Source organism: Diadema antillarum, unplaced genomic scaffold, assembly GCF_040938485.1.
Source record: "Diadema antillarum isolate AM-2024a unplaced genomic scaffold, OU_Dant_1.0 seq00001171_RagTag, whole genome shotgun sequence".
Lineage (NCBI taxonomy): Eukaryota > Metazoa > Echinodermata > Echinoidea > Diadematoida > Diadematidae > Diadema > Diadema antillarum.
The window spans coordinates 615,694-624,415 of NW_027271974.1; positions in this window are offsets into that span (position 1 = coordinate 615,694).

Consider the following 8,722-nt stretch of genomic DNA (forward strand, 5'->3'; position numbering starts at 1 on the left):
ATACTTTAACTCCTCTTAACCCTACCAGTACTGTAGGGTGCCTGAATGACCTTGTAATGTTGTGGACTTCAAACATAATACCATTCTGACTAAATAAGCTGCTGTGATTCTAGCTTCAGCAATCTGATTTTCTGCACTCACATGTGCGGAGTCCAATTACTGGTAATACTTTTTTTTAGGGCAGCAACATCATTATTACCATTAAAACAAATTCTGCTCAGCTGATTCAGTCGATAAAACAATCTCTTTATAAGAAAAAAATACTATTTAGAAAGAGATCATTTTCAATGGGCAATGGAAAAAAATCAATTTCGACAGTGTCTGTTGTGATGCATAAGGCTTAGGCTGTTTAAGAAGTTAATTTTTCTGTATATTTATAACAAATATATATAATTATGATAATGATGATTAAGATAAAAGTTTTTATATTATCATTGATTATTGATACAATGACAATGATAATTAGAAATAATTTTGTAATCGCAATAACAACAACAATTAATATTATAATTGCGACATCAATATCAGGATTAATTATGATAATTATACCTATTATTACTGTTTTTATTATCACTATCATTATTATTATGACTGTTATCATCAACATCATCATCATCCTTTTATTTCACATTTCATATCAAAGTAAATGGAACACCAGTCAGTAGCATACCTGAGAACTGAATGTGGTTCCCTGACAGCTTTGAAAACACACTTAGCTGTGAATGGGTGAAGACATTGGTGTCTCCCATTAGAGAAAATTGAAAGGGGAAACATTTTCATTCATGTCTATAGATATTTTTGGCATCATTGTTGGTTCAATATGAGGTTGATTGATGAGTTGAAATAAAGGCATGTTGAGCATGGATGGCTTTAACAGAAGTACCAACTGCCTTTGTACTTCTTGTATGATGAAAAAGGTTTAGTTCGATCAATGTCTTAGCAGCATACGCACAATCTACGCAGATCTAATCAGTATTCTTTACTTGCCAATATTTCTTTTTAGCCTTCAAGAAAAGAAAAGAGAAGAAAAACACCTCTGCAGTTTGTCATTTAGTGCATTCATATTCATAATCCAAGATCAGGTTGAAAAAAAAAAATAAGAAGAATGAGAAAATTGTCTCAACTTATATATTTTTTACATCAACCTCTTCCATTCAGGAAAGTATCTTGTAAAAGTTTTGCCAAAGTCCCGTAAGCACATTCACGTTACCTCCATTTTTTGCACTAGAGATTTAGATTTTTTAAAAGGATTAAAACAGAGAGAGATGAATATTATTAATGTTGGAAGGAAAAGACGATTTGTAATATCAGGGATATGTATATGCATTGTGTTGTCATTTTTGACTGTCTTGCTTGTCTACCTCATTATATAAACATTGTGCCTCGTTCTGTTCGTGGGAAAAAAAAAAGGAAGAAAAATTAATAGCCACAGGCTGGGGTATAGATATAAGTAAAAAATGTGATATGTGTTTTGGGCCAAATGATTAGATTTGTAATTGCATGCCAGGTATGACAGGATTACTAAGCATAAGATATATAGCTCTTGCAAGAGATGCTGCTGTGTAGTTGTCATTTTTCATGCCTTGGTGATTCAAGTTGAAATGGTGAGAGGGGAAGGGGTGGGGAATGTATTGTCACATGCACAAAAGTAAATAACAGCTTCCTACCTGTGGATAGTGGTTCAATGCAGAGATAACACTTATTCAATGTTCAAAATTTGATGCAGCCAAAAAATTCATTTTTTTTCATGTGCGTCTAAGAAAGATACTTCATGTGATAAGCCAATGAAATTTATCACGTAAGAAATACTGTATATGCTGGATGTTCGCGTATGGATATTTTTGCAAATGAGGAGGTCTTGGACATTTTTGTGAGATGTTGTTATCGCGAATTGACATGAAGCTGTCCCAAGTGCACAATTACACCAGCGCATGGGCGACATTTTTGCATGTTGCTAAATTTGCTGTCCAACAGTGATTTGCAAAATTCAAAAAAATTAAACCCTCACAAAAATAACTGCTTACTCAGTAATGCGAAGCAAATGTCTGTGAAAGGTTAATGCTTCTTTTTCACACAGGCACACCAAACTATTAATGTATCGATACAGACAAATGGAATTAGAAAAGGAAATGCATCAATCATTCCCAATGTTTATCAGTGCGAGTCAGTGTTCTGCAAACAATATTTCCTTCGTTGTTTTCTCTGAGAAGAATGGGTCATAGCAAATTTCTGAAGCAGGTTTGACTGCCAATAGAGTTTGCCTTTAACTTAGTCAGACTTGATCATGTGATCTGCTGTGGTCATGTGATTGGCTTTGATCATGTGATTAGCTGTTATCAGGTGATCAGGGTAATTCCCCCCTCTGTCCTCCAGTGCGGGTTATTTCAAATTGTGCCATACCAAGTATTATGAAATGGTTCTCATGTCCAAGTGACAGTAATGATTCATCACGCACTCAGCTTGACTGCCAAGGATGAAAATGTTGTCGGTACCAAAGGATACACATTATCAACTTTTCTGTGATTATAGTAAGCTCTCTTTTTTTCTTAGGCTGGCATGACATTTGAGATTGTGGACGACGAAAGGGAGAAACAGTCAAGGTCTTTGATTTCATTGAGGATCAATGTTTCTGACACTGCTCCAGCCAACAAGTGATTGATAATCCTTTGATTGGCAGGCGTACATTATGGATTTTTTTTTTTTGAGCGGTTACAATTGGGTCAACGGTTTAAACATTGGGAGAATTTGCCTCGCATCTATCATAGAAAGATTTAACAAAAAAGTGATTAAACTCTAAAGATGAAAATTTGGAGGCATGTCATGTTCTGAGTTGATTTACTTGTGTCTCGTGGTATGATGGATTAAAGACACAATATGAGTCATTTGTTCTTCACTATGTCTTCTCTAGGATGGAGATACATCAGATTAGATAACCTTATGAAAATGCTTCTCTTTTTGCTTACTAGTCGTCAATTGCCAACGTAAAATGATGCCAAAATTGAAGGTTAGGTGATCAGGGCTGCGTGTCCCAACGGGTTGCAATTGACATCAGGATTGCTCTCTGTTGATAGTCCAAACTGGATCAATCAGTTTGGTGCTTTTTGAGGAAATGATGTAGTTCATATCACCTATCTACCTGTAGTAATAATATTACCATGTTTACTCTGTGTGCCATTTCCATTTCTCTTTTACCTTCCTTATTTTGTTGTTTGCCAAGCAACCCCTGAAATATAAAACGTTGCATGCTTGCTGCCATAAACCATGTCACATGTTTGCTGTTTCACATCGTAAATTGTTAATCCAGAGGAACTTGTTCACAGTAAATTTTTTTCTTTTTGGGCACTCCTGTTTAGACAGGATTTCCTAATCAGAACATTTTTAATTTGATTGAAACAATGTAATAAAGTCTGTCAGTTAAGCTCTCCCCTTGGAAAAAAAAAATGCAATAACTGAAAATTTCTCATTTTATTAGTAGTCTTTGAATGACAAAGACCTCAATAAAATTGAATCGGGAAAGTTAATCAGGATAACTAACTAGTATTGATCCAAACTGATTCTAATTTCTCATGTAAGTTAGTGATATATCCATCAATATTTGCCCAATTAGGGGTATTGATTATGAATCATGTTAATGATTCACTGAAATTGTGATTTTGCATTTAAAACTGAGGAGTATTGATCATTCGCAATATATCTGTTTCTGATATCTGAGATTACTAAATTTAAAGGGGAAAATAACTCTGCATTTCTGTCAGTAGACATGATGTTGCCACTGAACTGAAATACCGACAAGAGCTTGAAATGCCTGTCAAGTTCACTAATGGCTGATTTACCTTTTTCTCTTTACAAGTGCCAAGTTTTATCACAAAATCCAACTCAAATTGAAATAGTGTTTGTTAGTCCTGTCGTCTGACATATCGAACTTGCCAAACAGCCACCATGTGTTTGCACATTTAGCATGTCCTTGTCTCCTACCGTCTCTTTCCTACTTTTGGTCGAAAAGTCCCTCACTGTATGGCTGCAGTTCTTTTTGTTTTTATTTTTATTGTATATTGGGGGGGATTTTTCTTCCCCTTTGGTGTACAGTGTGGTTATTATGATTCTTGGGGAAACTGATCTCACCTTTGGAAAATGTTAGACCTGGATTGCAGGCATCCTTTTTTCTTTCCTTTTTTTTTATATGAGCATCATATTTATCGTATATCATTTAATATGAGCATTCATCTGCAAAAGGACCTTGTTGAAAGTCCAGTGTATTACTCATTCTTCATGAGAGAACTGAATGTGGACAAGAAGACGGTGAAAAGAGTGTTTGATTGCTCAGGTCACTGGTTGCTCAATTTGAGAAATTGTCAAACTTTATTGGCAGAGTTGTATGATGTTCAAATGCACGAAAGATAACAATCCAGAATACAACAGTTTTTAGAATTTTGCTGTGACCGTCATTGGTTTTAGATGAACTGATATCACCGTCGATGGTAATGTACCATTTACTTGACTGGTAATACAGCACTACTGTCTTAAAAAAAAAAAAAAAAAAATGTTGAGTATAGTAAGATCTTGCCACTCACATTGGATTGGTAACTTGATTGGTTCAAGAAATATAATTATTATATTTTCTTCTTCTTTTTCTTGACTTTTTTTGACAGCATTGCATTTTAATGGTTGCTCCAAATGCTTTGAATGTGTTTTCAATATTTGTTGTTTTGCCCTGAAAGAGGTGTTTGTTTTTTGTCGTTTTGTCATGTTTTTGCTGGAAGATACAGCGTACATTCTTTGGCCTATTAATTCTTCTAGGTTCTACCTCTCAAAAATGACTTACAAGTTGTATTTCAGTACTCTCACTGTAATGTCAAAAACAATTATTTTTCTCTAACCACTCAAAGTGTTATCATTATTACTATCAATATTTAATTTCCGTGTCACCCCCTGTCTTGGGAGACACTCACACAAGGGTCGAATGAAGGTGTACTTACTTTTAGTTGTGATCCAGGGGCATTCTGTGAATCAACAGGGATTTCTTTTTCTACATACACTGATGCTCAGGTGGATATCCCCCTCAGAAGAAACTTTAAGTCAGGAATTATTTTTGCTCACACTTATAGAAGCGGGTATTAGTGAATTAGAATTCTGATGTATTGGCATGTCTGTCTCCGGCTGAGACGATTCCTGCACATCTAGTGCCATTTTTATTCATTTATTTGTTTATTTTTTAATTCATTGATCTATTTATTTCTAATTTAGAGGTTAGGTCTGATGGGAATCTGGTGTATACTTTTGAGAATTTCAAACACAAAGGCCAGGGGGCTTAAAAGTGACCAAATCCTTTAAACTTGTGGTGTTTTTATCACACCCAATTCTCATATTTAGAATTGTGTACAGCTTGCTGGTGGGAATTTACCTCACACAAATTACCTTTTGCATAATGGTAAGCTTATGGGTTCCCCAAGCAACAGGCCAGTGTGAAGCTGCTTGTTTCCCTTGTTAAAATGGTGCTATGTCAATGGGAAATGCTAAAAAAAAAGCTTGGTACTATAAAATATTGGCGTGTCGTGGAAATGGAAACTGCCTCGCCGTACAAGCACGCAAATCCCCCCTTACTTGAAAGCAGAGAAACCTCTTGCACTGAGATGTGCTCTTGCAAATACATTTTATCCTAACCTACTAATCAGGTGGAATTTATGAGTAAAACTAGAAAGCATTAGCCAATTGCCTATAATGCTCCAGTCACATAGACATGCCAGATCACCCCAAACCACCCCGGATCTGATCCGGGGTGATCCGGGGTGATCCGGAGAGAGATCCGTGTTGACGCCTTGGACATCCTTGGACATCCGTGTATGTCTGTGTAGATCCGGGGACATCCGGGATGCCAACATGGCAACTTTTGGAAGTCAAAAACATCCGGCGTCATCCGGGGATTGCCGTGTTGACATAGCAATCTAGGGTGGTCCGTGTGGCTGCAGTGTAGCTGCCGTGTCAGTCCGTGTAGATGCCGTGTTTGTACGTGTAGACGCCGCGCTCTTCCTGCCTTATCCGTGTAGTTGCCGTGTTGATACCGTGTGTACGGTCATACCAATATGCTCGTCGACACTCCATCGAGGTCGGAACTATCCCGGATCTCCCCGGATCACCGTATAGATCCTTGAGCATCCGTGTTTATATGTGACTGGGGCATATTAAGGGAACTGGGCCTAGGGCACATACTAGTAAACTCTACAGGCATAGAGTACCAAAATGTGATGTTATAGCCATTCATCGCCATGGAAACTGGTTCCAAACAGCCTCGCTTGGCCTGAGTGTTCATGCGCGCACCTGGTTCCAGCCCGAGCTATAACAAAAGACTGTGACATCATCACTAATGGGTACTCTATTGCCATGTCTTAGACAAAGCTTAAATGATTACAATTGAATATTATGTCATACGGAGAAAAACATTTAAAAATATTGCAGAGATTGCAGTCACATAGCGTTTTGTTCAACTGCAGAATAGGAATGGGGAAAAGTGTATTTTACTCTCTTTTTTTGTATCTTTGTAGATATATGCATGAATGATGCATAGTAACTGTGTGCCAACATTGTTATGAAAGCGCAAGTCACATGTTATGTATTATGTGTGGCATTCTTCGGTAGTGTAAACACTGTTCTTGTACGTGGGACAACTCAATTATGTGTACATCAAGTTGCCATTTTATGCAATGTTTATCGACTGTGTGTGCATCACATTACATATTGGGTTGCACAGATATTCATGATTTGTGAACCCACAAAGTATGTGTGGTATATTGATGAATATTCACAATGTGTAGATTTTGGTTGGAGGGAGCATGCAGCCTGTTGTTGTTGGGTTGTTGTTTTTGTTTTTTTGAGTGATGTTTTGCTATTTTGTGTGTAAATTTATGGAGGAAATTGGTGGCATTGAAAATGCCGGTGGATATTCAAATATATAGCTGATACTTCGAATTTTTGTGTTCTGCATTTGTACAGTTTTAGAACAATAGTAGATTAGCAGCCGCAGGTGAATAGATTATATCATATTGGTATAGCGTATTACTAAGATATAGCTTCTTTGTCTATATTGCCAAATGGGTAATTTAAACTTGTGTGTAGAAGACAGATATGTTATTCTAGTGAATATTATTTCTTTATGATGCATATATATTCAAATCATGAAAAACTGGACAGAAAAAAAAAAGAAGAGAAAGATTTTTTTTTTGTTGTTGTAGAGAAATTGTAAGGATATTATATCATGGAAGGTTTATGTGAATTATTTCAAGGCGATGCTCTCAAAACCGTGTGATTATAGAAAAAAAAAATCAAAGTTTTGTGTGAATGTGAATTGATAGAAGTCTGTCTCGTCGTAATGTATATTTCTTAGTGTATCATGTGAATGCTGGCATTTAAGAAATGTCGAGCAGTTTTATCTTTTTTAAAAACAAAAATTTCTATGATGTCATCTGCTTGAGTGTGTCTCAATTTGTGCTGTGTGTAAATCAGCACAAATTGTGATTATTGTAAAGAAGAAAAAAACAGATATGATGTAAAAAAGGACTTTTGTAAATGTGTGTTGTATGTATGTAATGTTTGAACCAAATAGAGATTAATAGCATTTGGAGTGGTTGATGTGCAAGGGGAAGATTGTTCGAAAAGTTTTGTTCAGTATGAGCAATACGGGAGGATAGGTTTTTCAGTTCTGTGTATGTTTTAGAAAACATCATTGTGTTTTGATTAACACATAATCATCTTATCTTAATTAAGTATGGAATTCCAATACGCTGGCTCAGTGGAGCATTTAATTTCCAGTATACCAGAAACGTGACATGATAAGTAATATTTTTTTATCTTATTTTATATTTAATAATTTTTCAATTTTGAAAATTACCAATCTGGAATCAAGTGAGATTTCTGTAATTTTAGATTCCTTGCTCTTGAAGTTTTATTCACATGAAATAGATGATTATATAATGATATCATCTGATGTGGAGGATTTCACATCGATTTCAGCTTTCCTTGCCTCATTCAAACATTCTGAAACTTTAAAGGTATGTCTCTTCTAAGATGGACTACACCCAACTTGAAAATCTTTCCTCTCATTTTTATACTCAGGGGATTAGAACATGTTCTCCCTCTTGCACCAACAGTCTTCAATGTTTATTTGTCTCCACTTGTATGATATTGTGATGTAGTGCAGACTTGACCCCCATTTCCCTTCCTGTTTTCTTTTCTCTCTCTCTCCCTCTCTCTCTGTCTCAGTTTCCCATTGGGTTATCTCATTAACTGATTTGATTTAATCTCATTAATTGATTTAATTTGAGAGAGAGACACATCCTACGATAGATGAAGCAAAAAATGAGAAAAGCAATGTTTCAAGATTAACCAAGGCATGTTGAGATAAGTAGTTCGAGTTGACCGTTAATCGCTATTGTGAATTCGCTGTTTTCTTTTTCATCAAGATGCATGGAATTTTAAAGAGGTTTTTTGATAAACTAAATGTAATGAGATGTAGAGTGTGTTGAATTAATTCCCTGAACTGCAAGGCAATAAAGACATTAAATTGTGCAACATTGCAAACTTATACAAGGTATGAATAGGAAAAATGTGTTCAGTAATTTGAATTTTTAAGAGAGAATTTTAACATATGATATTCCATGCTTTACAATAATTAGAGTGAATGAGTAGATTTCTGTAGTGTCGAGTCAATTTCTTTGTGTGGACATATTAT